This window comes from Salvia hispanica, chromosome 4, assembly GCF_029641045.1.
Source record: "Salvia hispanica isolate PSC_SH4W2 chromosome 4, Shi_PSC_v1, whole genome shotgun sequence".
Classification (NCBI taxonomy): Eukaryota; Viridiplantae; Streptophyta; class Magnoliopsida; order Lamiales; family Lamiaceae; genus Salvia; species Salvia hispanica.
In genome coordinates, this window is record NC_142695.1 from 29,997,416 (window position 1) to 30,012,255 (window position 14,840).

General features: G+C 38.0%; 1 pseudogene; it reads left to right on the forward strand.

Moving 5' to 3' along the window:
- Positions 1–4,522: 4,522 nt before the first annotated feature.
- On the forward strand, positions 4,523–5,860 carry LOC148928411 (zinc finger BED domain-containing protein RICESLEEPER 2-like; annotated as a pseudogene).
- The last annotated feature ends 8,980 nt before the right edge of the window (positions 5,861–14,840 follow it).

Sequence of the window (14,840 nt, forward strand, 5' to 3'; positions counted from 1 at the left end):
CCGCTTTAGCAGTCCCATTGACTTTTCTGCCATCTTTTTGTAAAAATGATAAAAAATAGTTAAAGTGGAGAAATGATAAAGTATGAGAGACAACAATGTAGATAAGACTCTTCTCTAAATTATTCTCCCTCTTAATTTATTATTTCTCCTCTTTAACTATTTTTATCATTTTTACAAAAAAAGAGCAGAAAAGTCAATGAGACTGCTAAAGCGGGACGGAGGGAGTATATGCTAAAGAGTTACATTGCTCTAGATAAGATTTACATTACCATTTTATTGGGCCAACATCATACGGGTACATTATTTGACTACTTTGATACGTTATTCTGTGTTGTTGTGTGAGATTAGTGCACTTGTTAAGTTATAATATATGTTTCAAAATGGAAGATTATCTCCTTACATTAGGCGGTGATACATTATTTATGCAAGTATTGACATTATTTTATGATAGTGTTACATTATTGTTTTTTGTATGATCTCTTAGATTATACATCTATTCAGTTACGTTATCTGTTTTTTAATGTTACATTATATGCTTACATTAGACTTTGATACATTTAGCTCTGTAAACAATGATGTATTTTATGAGTTACATTATCTGCTTGATAAGGTTGTATTAAATCTGTTTACATTAGGCATTCAGACATTATTTAAGCAAAAATTCACATTATTTCCATCTGGTATGATACATTATTGTGTGTTTGTATATTCTATTACATCGATATACTATATGCATTACATTATCTTCTTCATGAGGTTGGAGTATATGTGCTTAAATTAGGCACAATACATTATTTAACCAAAGTTTCACAGGCTACATTATTGTGTGTTGTATACTTAGAATGCATTAATAAACTTTTTTTAGTTGCATTGTTAATGTAAGCTCTAATTCGCTGGTAATGGAATTTTGTGGTAACTAGTAATGTACCATTTTAACTAATAAATGTATATGTTTCTCAGAGTCGATTACAATGACGATTTCGACGATGACATGGAAACCCTAGTGGACCGAACTTAGTTCCCATCCCCTAGGATTAAGCTATCCCTGTGGTTAGGGCATGGTACCAACCCAGACATCGAAGTTTGTGTTTGACTTAATGTATGAGCATCACTTAAATATTATTTTCAAACAAATAATATATGATATCGATGCCCAATTTTATAGAAATACGCACTTAATCATTTGCAAACATACATCTAAATTACGTTCTATACTGACTTTAATTCTTTAGAACATTCATGTACAATAAAAACAGTAAAAAATTTTCTTGAATCAGTTGGACATCAAAAATATTGTTAATCAAATAATATACAATATTATGTAAGTTGACTATACATTAAAACAATTATTATGTACATTATAAAATGCCTAAAACAAACAAAACTAAAAGTTGGAATTCACGTTTGCTAGCTAGATGGTACTATACCCTAGCCCAATGGATAATTGAATCCTAGGGGAATGACTCTAACTCCTGCCCCTAGTGAACATTGCGTTACTGAATCAATGCTATACCCTAGCCCCATGGACAGCTAAACCCTTGGGGAATGTATTTAACTTCCGACCCTTAGCGAACAAACAAAAATCTACATTACTAGTAAAGTGAAGTATGCATTAACTGACTATATACGTACATTGTAATCTGTATGGGAAGTTGTGGGTACTATATCCTAGCCATATTGATAACTTAACCGTATGGGACCGAGTATAACTTCCTCCCGCTAGTGAATGCTATGTTACTGAGTCCACACCCTAGCCCCATTGACTACTAAACCCTTGGGGAATGATTTTAACTTCGAACCTTGGGGAACAAATAAAAATCAGTATTGGAAGTTGTGGGTTCTATTCCTAGCCCTATGGATAAGTTAACCCTAGGGACTGGGTATAACTTCCTCCCGTAGTGAATGCTATGAACTACTAAACCCTTGGGGAATGAACTTCTAGCCCCTAGGGAACAAATAAAATTCTACATTATTGGAAAAGTGTGGTATACATCAAATGAGTATATTCGTACATTACGCAACCAACCAGTAAGACATCTACATTACACCTACAAATACATTACATTATAAACTGCAATATTGTACATTATGTGCTCCAAATTTTTCTGACTAATTCTTGCCAAGATACACAACGCAACATCAAAAAAACTAATGCATCAATCAATCAAGCAGAGAACTTATATTCTTCCATTGTTTATATCAGTAGAGGATTTAATGAATTTCAATCAAATTAAAACTGAACGAGAATGAAGAGATTTTATTCTTCAATTTAAACCGAACTGATGGAAATGAAGAACTCATATGCTTCAAATTTATGGAAGCCAAAAAACTAATGTGAACAAGCATAATCGTCCAAATCATGTTACTTAAGTGGAGTGAATCATGGAAATTCTTTGCAAAATGAAAATATATTGTAGAGAACATATTGTGAATTGAAGCATCATGATTTTGATTGTTTTTTAAATAAGAAAAATAAAACAATCAAATATATTATGCAACCATAAAGGAGTGAAACAAGGAATGACATTAACCGTGTAAAATATAAGCTCCCAGCAATGCCCTTTTCAGTTTTTATAAATATTAATTTCAATTACACATGATAAAAGAAGAGGTTATTAGATTATAAAATCTAAAGATTGGGAAGTGTTTTCTATTTCAACACAATTTAGCATAAGGATATGAATACATCCCATAGGTTCTATCTACATGTATTGATTATTGATATACCTATATACTTGTAGAAGTGATTTTTTTTTTTGTTAAATTTTAAAAATTGAATTTGTAATTTTTTGTTAAAACTCTACTTACTGCATTTGTTTAGTTAGTAATTTATTGCTTTTGTTTTTAGCTTGCTTCATTACAAGTTTATGTTTTCTTTTAAATGTTGGTAGCATTTACTTTATAATACATGTGTTTGAGTACTTTATACTAAGACCATCTCCAATGGTACACTAAAATATAAAATCAGATAGGTAATTAGTTCCAATGGTACTAAAAAACCAATCACATTTTTTTATTTTTGAATACATACCTATTTTTAGGTGTACACTAGATTAAAGGTCAGTTTTGGTCCTAAACATATGAAAAAAATACGAATTTGGTCCAAAACATTCACTTTTTGAAAAATAGATCCATAACAAATGAAAATGTCGATGATGTAGACAATTTTTTATAGTTCCGTCAAAAACTAACGGTCTACGCTAGTTGCACAATAACATGACCGTTAGTTTTTTGACAGAACCGTAAAAAAGGACCACTCCGACAAGTATTTGTTATGGACCTTTTTTTCTAAAAGTGAATGTTTTGGACCAAATTTGTATTTTGGTCATATGTTTAAGACCAAAATTGACCCTTACTCTTTACACTAAACCAAAACCAGAAACTTTTTCAAACTTTGTGAGTAAAAAGACATAATATAGAGAATATTCTTTTAAGTTTGAGTTTAGTGTAAATGGTTGGAGTAAAATCATATTTTATGTTACATTTTCATTAAAATGACTTTGATTTTAATGTAAATGGTTGGAGATGCTCTAAACATGCATAAGTGATTAGTGATTATAGTCAATGGTAAACTAGGCCTCTTAGTTAATTTAAAAATTGGTTATGCATGATTATTTTAGTGATTAATTCATGGTAATTATATTTATATTTATGATGAAGACTTATTATTGTTAAGAATTGAAGAAATTCTTCTCCAACAATTAATATTAAAAATGTGGAGATTCAAGGTGATTCCAAACCTAAGAAAAGATAAAAACCTTTTATGTTTGGAATAACTTCATAAATGAAGAACCCGACAAAAATGAAAAGAATTTCAAGTGCAATCATTGTCTTCAAAGATGGAAATATGAATGTACCAAAACGAGAACTTCCACTTTAGATCATATGTTGTAAGAAGAAACCGAATTTTGGGGATGTGGGTGCTATGATTCTTAGTCATGATGAGAAGTTAAAGGGTTAAGGATAATGTAATAGACCCAAAAACATGCCGGGATTTGATGATTAAGGTATCGGTTGCACATCATCTTCCATTAAATGGATTGGATATAGCGAAATACGAGTTTTTTTAAGTGTTTGATCACGAGCATAAGATTAATTCTATAAATACTCATGCCTTGGATGCGAAGAATTTGTATGAATCTGACAAGAAAAATTTGAAGATAAGATTGAATATTGTTCCTTGAATGTTGTGCTTGACTTTTGATATTTGGACAACTTGTAGTAATTCGTGATACATTTGTTTGACAACACATTACGTGGATGAAAATTGTAAATTGAATAGAAAAATACCAACATTTTGTTCAATGCCTCCTCCACATACTGGACCTGAATTAGCTCAAAAGATTTCTCACATTTTTGTCGATTGGAACATATATAGGAAAGTCTTTACGTTTAAAGATAATGCTTCTGCTAATAATGCCATGGTGAAATTATTGAAAACACAACTTTGGTTGCAAAACTCGTTATTGTGCAATTCAGAATATTTTTATGTGAGACGTTGTACACATTTTATTGTACAAGAATGGTTAAAGTAGCTAGTGATGTTTTAGATAAAAGAGCGAGTATCAAATATGTAAAATCATCAGAAGCTAGAATGATATTGAATTGACTACTTCATTATGCATGGATGTGCCTACACATTGGAATTCCACGTATTTGATGCTTGCAAGTAGAATTGTATATCGACGGGTTTTTTCTAAGCTTGAATGTGATGATTTAGCTTATAAGCAGTGTTCGACAGAAGATGAATGAGAAAGAGGAAAAGTAATGTGTGAATTCTTGGAGCCATTTTATGAAATTACTACTTTAATTTTTGGCTCATCTTATCCTACTTCTAACTTGTATTTTATGCAAGTGTGGAATATTGCTCGATTGTTGGATATGAATTCTAAAAGTCATGATGAACCAGTAAAGTCTATGTCTTCTTTTGATGAAATCAAAGTTCGAGAACTAATGGGAAGATTATACCGACATTCTCTCCACGGTAGTTGTGTTTGATCCAAGAATGAAGTTGAAACTTATGGAGTATTGTTACTCAACACTTATCCTCTTTCTAGTCAGGACTAAGTCAATAGGTTGAAGATGAAATTGTATATTCTATACGATGAGTACAAGAAAAACGGTGTTGATGCATCTTTGGTTAAAGTTCCTCAATCTAGTGGAAGTTCTAACTCTGAAGTCGGAGAGCCTAAATTCAAGGGAGGAGGAGCAAGGAAAGCATTGAAAATGAATCCAAATGTACTTGTTGTAAGTAATCTTTTCTTTCTTTAAATATTTATTTGTATTTATATTTATATTTGTATTAGTTTCATTTATCATTTTTACTTACATCTTAGCATTATTGTTATAGGGATATAAGAGCAACAAAGGTCATACTTCCTTACAAAGGTCTAACTATTGGTGCAAAGTCAGCATTAGATGTATATTTGAAAGAAATCTCGATGGATGAAAATGATGAAATCGATTTGCTTAAGTATTGGAAAGATCATTCATCCAATTTGGGAGTACTTGCTAGGATGACATGTAACGCGCTTAGTATTCCTATAACAATGGTAGCATCCGAATCCTCCTTTAGCATTGGAGCACGTGTCTTAAACAAATACAGAAAAACTCCTTCCGGCTAATAAAATGCAAGCTTTTATTTGCACGCGTAATTAGTTGCATGGATATTCTAATGGTAAGATTTTACTTTTATTTTAAGATTCTAAATTATCCAACTATATTATATATTAATATTGTAATTTTGTTAATTGAAGATTAAGATTCTGAAGATGACGACGATGAAGCTACTAATCAAGCCAAAGCGTCAAAGATGAGGAATGTCATTAAAATATGTAGATTTTATGTTATGCAATCTTAGAATTATGTAATGAATATTTTAGATTTTAAATACTCCTTCCGTCCCCTAAAATTAGAAGTTATTTCCTTTTTGGTCCGTCCCCAAAAAATAGAAACTTTCTATTTAAGGATATTTCTTTTTCTTTAAAACGGTGGGACCCATTTTCCACCAACACAGTTTTCTTTTTATTTCTCTTACTTTACCAATTTTGGATCAAAACTCGTGTCGTTTCTAACGTTCCTATTTTTAGGGGATCGATGGAGTATTACTTTTCTTAAATGATTGGCTTATAATTTATTTTTCAGTTAGTATATAATAATTTATTATAGAAACTGATAAAGGTTTTAATTTGTTGAATTGGATGAAGAGACTAATTGAGTTATGGCTTTCGGTATGAGATATCAATAAAAAGTATTGATTCATGAAGCTTATCTGGCTAATGTTTTACTATATCCCTATTAGCTCGAGTATATAAAGTGAAGCTAAAAACCTAAGGTAACATTGAAAATGAATCTCATTCATATCATTGTTGGAGCTAAAAACTAACTTGAACTTGTTAGAGTTTGTCTACTAGAAATCACATTTTGAGTGATGGAGTACTCTTAAAACTCTTATTTTATTTTGCAAGGAATAAAACAGATTATTTTTATCATAATGTTGTTATGTTTTATATTTAATGGATGTTTATTACATGTTTAAATGTATAAGTGACTTAACAAAGTCTAAGTCTTTGTTTTAGTAGATCGGTTGTGGGCGTCGCCACTATAAAGTAACACGGTCAGTACTGAACAAAGAAAAAGAAGAATTTCACAACCTAGATAGGCTTAGACTACCTATCGTGAATGGTTGCAACGTCAGTCCGTACATTTTTAAGCCTTACTGAAATAAGATGACATTGGTGTGGTATTGTAACAGCCTGACATTTCTAGGGTATAATAAATACGACGACTGTTAACTAGGCGAACTTAAGGCGACCAGAATGTAGACTAGGGTTTCATTTAAAGAGATTTGACCAAGTGTTTAATGAAGATCAAGGCAATAAGTCAACGGCTTAAATACGAAAATCAAGATTTAATAGATAACATAGGCTAAGCTCAAAAGTCAAGGGTTTACTGAACTCCATCAAAACGCAATATTTCCCAATATTCCAAATCAAAGAAATAAGTTCAAAACAACCAAAGATAATAAGTTTTCCCAAAAATTCAGTGGAAGCATTCCAAGAGAAAGCGAAGCCATGTATGAAGACACGACTACACTCAAAACCCCAACCATCCATATTATCCGATTCAACTGTCTCAACACCACCGACCGCCCATCGCCGCTCAACCTACACATAGGGAAAACACTTGCAGGGCTGAGTATTTTAAACATATTCAGTGGACTCATGCCAAAACGTTTTAATAGTTATGCTACCCTTACCATAGTGAACTCGAGGTTTAGCATTTAATTTAAAAGATAGCATCGAGTATCACAAAATATTTCATGGACTGGCCAGTCAAACAATACCTCTCATTTTCTCATCAATCAACAATTCATATGGTGCGACGAAGTGTGGCCACACTTTCGCCCACGAGACCGGCCGACTAGCAAGGACGGCTCCCGATCTCCCGTGTGCACTAGCCTGATAGGGTTTGTGGCCCTACTCAGACCCGAATTCGTTTATATAGCCCTATAGCCTAATGGAGCACACTCGCAAACTAGGCATCAGACACACACAATATCCAAAATAATCATAGGCGTGGCATAACAGTTTAATCCACCCTTATCGCTCCACTTTCATATATTTGCAAAATAAGAGAGAGTTTAAGAATAAAGCCCACCTCGATTTCCTTCGATTTCAAGTACGTACTTCTTCTTGTTATCACACCGAGAACGCGAGCTATCACCTTTAGTTCATGTATTTCAAATAAGTCTCAATTATGGATCAAAATCATGCATGTTCTCACATTTCCCTTTCCCATCGATTATTTTCAATATTCCCATTGAAAAACAAGTACGATTATCATATCGTTTTTATTCACACAACAACTCCAGATTTATCATCAAATCGTGTCACGCATGAGTGTTTCCCACACAAAACACACGCACACACACACAACACACGTGTGCACGCATGCCGATGCATGCACACACACACACGGTCACACACACATACACGGTCACACACACACACATGCATCCAAATTCATCGATTAATTTCCCCCTTCACTCGATCTAAATGCATGTGGACTCAAGAACACCGATTGATCGGTAGAAGAAGAGAAGATCAAAATAAAAATACCTTCTCAATAGAACAATCGGTAGGAAACAAGTAGGATCTTGATTCTTCAATAAATTCTCGAATTGCAGCTTTAATTCAACAAATTCTCGAATTAAGTAGAAGAAAAATTTGAGAGAGTGAGAGAGAGGAGAGAACGACGAGAGAGAGTGGGGGGCGATTTCTGTTGTGCTAGGGTTTAGGTCTTCTCTCTTATTTATAGAGCGCAAGATATAATATCTTTAATTAAATAAATTAAAGATTTGGAAAGATTTAGGGAGTGATTGGTGTTATTTCTAGTGAGAAATAAGGGGGAATTCGAAATTTTAGGCTATATTAATTAGCCTATGATTTAATTTGAATATTTTACGGAGTAGAATAAAATATCACGGAGCAAGAATAAAAATAATAATCTTCCCCAATAATAGTGGAAAGTGGCGTGTTGTTTGACTCTCTCAAAAGGGATTTAATTAAAATCCTATTTAAATTTGGATATGGTAAGATCTTCTTAGATTTGGCAAGATATGCTAGGATATTTGAATTTATTTATGGAAGAGAATAAACAAGGGATCAAATAATATAATAAAATAATCTATTCTCCCATAATAAGAGATTTTCGAAAATCTCCATGAAACAATGATATGGGCCCAAAATCTCATCAATTAAATAGGAATATTCGGACTTTGGATTTAATTCGGATAATTATCCCAAGCAATAATTAAATCCAAGAAAAATAGGATTTCTTTCCAATAAATAGGAGGGGTCGAAAATTCCACATAATTAAATAATGCTCCTATTAAATTCTCACTCATCCCTTAGGAAAATAATTCGCCACAATATTATTTCACCCCACATCAAAATATTCACAAATTCGAATTTCACCTCCACTTCACATTTTCCAACGACTTTGACCATTCCACGGCCACATCATAATTTCCACAATATTGACTATTCAATAGCCACGTCACATATTCAACAAGTTTGACTATTCAACTCAAACTCAACTCAATATCGCAATTAGGTCACAAAGAATATTGCAATAAATCACTCATCATTTAATTCCACATGTACCATAGCATTAAAAGCATTTAATGCAAAAATTTTATATCTTGAAAATTAGGGTGGGATGTTACATCCTACCACTCTTAAAAGAAATTTCGTCCAGAAATTTGGTACTTCACGGAAAAAGTTCCGGGTACAGTTCCATCATCTTATCCTCGAGCTCCCACGTGGCTTCCTCGTATTCGTGGTTTCTCCAAAGTACTTTTACACTGTCAATAGATTTGTTCCTCAAGATTTAGACTTTACGGTCCAAGATCATCTGAGGTCGCTCCTCGTAAGTCAAATCCGGATTCAAAGCAACTTCCTCATAGTGAATCACGTATTTTGGGTCCAACACGTACTTTCGCAACTGCAACACATAAAAGACGTTGTGTACGTTCCCAAGGTTTGGCGGTAGCGCTAATCGATAGGCTACGGGTCCTACTTCTTCGAGAATTTCATACGGTCCGATAAAACGTGGTTTCAACTTTCCTTTGACACCAAAACGCGTTATCCCTTTCGACGGGGATACCTTGAGAAATACTTTATCACCAACTTGAAATTGTAAGTCGGTCCGTCGGACGTCAGCGTATGACTTTTGTCTGTCCTGGGCTTCCTTCATTCTCACACGAATTCGTCGAACAATTTCAATCATCTCCTCGACTGCATCGGGTCCAAGTACCCTTCGTTCGCCAACTTCATCCCAGTAGAGCGGTGATCTACACTTTCTTCCGTATAGTGCCTCATACGGTGCTATGTTAATCGTTACTTGGAAACTGTTGTTGTAAGCGAATTCGATCAACGGTAGTGCGGTCTCCCAACTTCCGCCTCGGTCGAGCACTACGGCTCTTAGCATATCCTCGAGAGTTTGTATCGTCCTCTCGGATTGTCCATCGGACTGCGGGTGAAACGCTGTACTAAAGTTCAATCGTGTTCCAAGCTCGCGCTGTAGACTAATCCAAAATTTTGAAGTGAACTTCGGGTCACGATCAGACGTAATCGTCACTGGGACTCCATGCAATTGCACGATTTCTTTTATGTAGACACGAGCTAGTCTATCCGATCCATGAGTTATAGGAATCGGTATGAAATGCACACATTTGGTGAGTCGGTCTACAATCACCCAAATGGCGGTGTTTCCTTTGAGAGTCTTTGGCAAGGCCGTCACGAAATCCATGGTGATATGCTCCCACTTCCACTCTGGTATTTCCAACAGTTGTAATTTTCCATACGGTCGTTGATGTAAAGCCTTCACTTGTTGGCAGGCTAAGCAACGCTCCACAAATGTCGCGATATCCTTCTTCATGCCATTCCACCAAAATGACTTCTTCAAGTCTTGGTACATCTTTGTACTTCCAGGGTGAGCAGTGTATGGAGTTTCATGAGCTTCACTTATGATCTCGTTCTTGAGTTCCTCGCCGTCAGGCACGCATAACCTTCCTTCAAACATGAGGGCATTATCAGACTCCTCACTAAAATTTCCCGACTTGCCAGTTCTCACTTCCACTCGAATCTCTTCAAGTTTCGCATCCATTCGTTGCGCTGCAACGATTCTTGTTTTCAAATCTGGCTCCACCACTAAGGTGGCTATTCGTTCTTCCACCGTTTCAGGCGCCTTTATCACTTCCAATCGCAATTTACTAAACTCTCGTATCAAACTTTCCTCTTCTGTCAAGAAAGCTAGTTGCGAATGGTCCTTTCGGCTCTAAGCATCTGCCACCACATTTGCTTTGCCGGGGTGGTAATTGATACCACAATCATAGTCCTTCACAAGTTCGAGCCACCTTCGTTGTCGCATGTTTAAGTCCTTCTGCTCGAAGAAGTATTTCAAGCTCTTGTGGTCCGTAAAGATTTCACATCGAACTCCGCAGAGATGATGCCTCCAAATCTTTAGGGCATGAACTACTACTGCTAACTCCAAATCGTGTGTTGAGTAGTTCAACTCGTGTGGTCTCAACTGTCGTGACGCGTAGGCGATCACCTTGTTGTTTCGCATCAACACGCATCCTAGTCCAACCTTCGAAGCATCGGTGTAGACAACATAGTTCACTCCAGACTCTGGCACAACTAAAACTGGCGCGGTGGTCAATTTCTTCTTTAGGAGCTGAAAGCGTGCTTCACACTCTGGGGTCCAATTCACCTTGACTCCCTTCTTAAGTTGTTGCGTCATTGGTCTCGCTATCTTGGAGAACCCTTCTATAAACCTTCGGTAGTATCCTGCCAAGCCTAGGAAACTCCGAATCTCGTTTGGGGTTGATGGTGACTTCCATTGTTGCACGACTTCAACTTTGGCAGGGTCCACTCTGATTCCTTCCGCCGATACAATGTGTCTAAGAAAGTTTACTTCTTTCAGCCAAAATTCACACTTGCTGAATTTGGCGTATAGCTTCTCGGTCCTCAATGTTTCCAAAGCGATTCGCAGATGCTCCTCATGCTCCTTCTCGTTCCTCGAGTAGACTAAAACGTCATCGATAAATACTAGGACGAATTTATCCAAGTACGGATGGAATATTCGATTCATCAAATCCATGAATACCGCTGGGGCATTCGTTAGTCCGAACGGCATCACAACAAACTCGTAGTGTCCATATCTTGTGCGAAATGCAGTCTTCGGTATGTCCTCCATTCGAACTCTTAGTTGATGATATCCGGACCTCAAGTCCATCTTCGAAAAGACTCCGGCTCCTCGAAGTTGATCGAACAGGTCATCTATTCTCGGCAGTGGATACTTGTTCTTAAGGGTCAATTTTTTCAATTCCCTATAGTCGATGCACATCCTCATCGATCCATCCTTCTTCTTTACGAATAGTACTGGTGCGCCCCACAGCGAGACACTAGGCCTAACAAAACCTAGGTCCATGAGCTCTTGGAGTTGTATCTTGAGTTCCTCCAATTCCTTAGGCGCCATTCGATATGGTTCTTTAGATACGGGTGCAGCTCCCGGCTCGAGATCGATCGTAAACTTCAATTGTCGATCCGGCGGCGGTCCAGGTAACACTTCGGGAAAAACGTCTAGAAATTCCCGCACAACAACGACGTCTTCCACTTTTCTTTCCTCATTCTCATTGCCGTGAAGATAGACGAGATAGGCAGGTCGCCCCTTTCTCATCATCGCGGTAGCTTGCAGTGCAGAGATTATCGCGGTTCGCCGGTTCATCGAGATTCCATGATACACGATAGGTTCCCTTCCTGGAGCTTGTAGAGATATTTGCCTCTCCTTACAACGAATCGTCGCGAAATTCGCGGCCAACCAGTCCATTCCTAGGATTACGTCGGTATCTCTCATCGCCATAACTTGCAGGCCGTGAGTGACTAACGTAAGTTCTCCCATAACAATTTCTATGTTCGAGCATGTTCTAGATATTTCTATCATTCCTCCTACTAGTGAGGACACCATCATTCTATGTTCAGATTCGCTAGTAGGCAAGCCCAAAGTGTGCGCACATAGCTCAGATATAAATGAATGCGATGCGCCCGTGTCAAATAACACAACAATGGGGGTATCGAGAATTTCACCCATACCTGTCAAGTTTCCTTTCTCATGATCATCTTGCTCTTTCTTCGGCTTCTTTTGTTCCAGCGCGAACGCTCTAGCTTGTGGAGGAAGTCTTGGGCGGTGAAGTTGTTGCTGCCGCGACGATGGGTCGCGATTTCCTCTTGATTCATTTTGCGGTGCCCTCGATTGCTGACGGGATCCTTGATCGTTCGGCCTTGATCCCGATCCTACCTTCTTATTTGCACACTCCCTAGAGAAGTGGCCGTTTCCTCCGCAGGTGTAGCACTTGACAACGTTCTGATATCGGCATTCTCCGAAATGGTACTTAGAGCACACATTGCACTGCGGGTGCCCTGGGTCGATAGTCTCCTCTCTGGCTAGTCGTATGTTGCCCTCCTCCGTGCTGGGATCGATGCTGATTCGACTGGTGCCGTTTTCGGTCGTAGAAAGTCCTAGCATCCTCCCACTTCCTCTTCTCCCGGGAGTGATGTGATGGGGGTAAGGACGGTGTAGAGTTCTCCTTTGCTCTCTCTTTAGGCATTGCTGCCTCAATATCCAACGCGAGTGCCAAAGCTTTAGCGTAGGTGAGTCTTCCTTGACTGGCCAACGACATCTTTATCTCGGACTTTAGTCCCTCACGGAACTTGTCCGACAGCTTCTCGTCAGTGTCGACTTGATCAGGGGCGTATTGGGTCATGCTGTTGAGCGCTCGATCGTACTCGGTCACAGTCATGCGTCCTTGAGTCAGATTGTGGAACTCGGATTCCTTTGCTTTCCGGTAGCTCTTCGGCACATACTTGTTGTACAATTCAGTTTTGAAATCTTCCCACGTCATTGCTTCTACTTGGTCTCGCGTCAAGGTCTTCGTTCTAGTATCCTACCAAAAGTCGGCTGCCTCGGTTAGTTGGTGAGTAACGCAACTCATCAGTTCCCTATCATTGCATCCTAAGATTGCGAAGATACGCTTTATCGCGCGGATCCATGATTCGGCCTTGGCCGGTTCTCCAAGTCCATCAAACATAGGTGGTTTCTGCTCCAAGAACAACTTCACTATTTCCCGATTTACCGGGGGTGGGGGAGGCGGCGGTGTCTGAATTGACTGCGTCACACTCTCCTCGCTCGAAGGCGGAGGTGTCGGTTGACGGTTATGGCGTCTCGGCGGCATTCTGATTTATCAATACACGGATTATTCTCAAAATTCTATCAACAGTCGCATGGTATAAAAGGCGCATGGGACAATTGTTTTGGTGTATATGGCCAAGCGAAAGTTCGTTACATAGATGGGTATCACAAGTAGTGTCAAAGCATGATCATCAAAAAAATCGGTTGCGCTATAGGGTATCAAAAGAATCATTGGTCTTTATCAACAAGGAAATTGTAATCAAGAGGCAATTATGCAATTTACGTAGCAAGTATAGGGCGCAATAAGGTGTTCAAGGATAGTGGTGCGATAATATGATGGCATTATAACATAGTAGTAGACAATTTTCACAATGGCATGAGAATAACAATATGGGAATCCATTGCATCATAAGGTATTGAGTAATAAAAAAAATTCTCCCCATATCATATCAATCAAAAACATTTCCTCAAAGAGGTCTTAGTATCAACGGAATTCAAAAAAGCAAAAGTAAAAAGGTACGGCAAAAGTTTAGCAAACAATCAAAAATATGGGGGAAGCAAAACAACGTTCTCCATGACTATCACTCCTAGTCAATATCGTTCATATCCTCCTCGGGGTCCTCATCCTCATCAACATTTCCCATGTCCAAATCATGTCCTTCCTCGTAAGGTTCCTCGTCCTCGCTTGATCCACCAACATCCGAGGGCGGAGGGGTTATCGCACGCATGTCCTCCACGTTCCCATTTATGACCAACGGGTTAGACGTACGGGTCTTAAGTCTGGGTTTGGTAGGGACACGATCAACATGCGGCTCCTTATCACGACGATATCTCCATCGACGGGCCTGACTCGGCGGATACTTGTGCGCTGGGGGACTAAGCGGCGGTCCATCCCTTGCGGCTGCCATGGCTGGGAGTAGCACTCCTATCAAGCCAATCATATCACCTCGCGGCTTGTACTCGGGCGGACCGAACCACGTAAACGGTAACGCAGCTTGAGCCGTCCATTCACTCCATGGAGAAGGCAGGCTGTGGATCAATTTCGAGATCCCCGCGTGATGGGTAGCTCCTCCATACGCGTATGC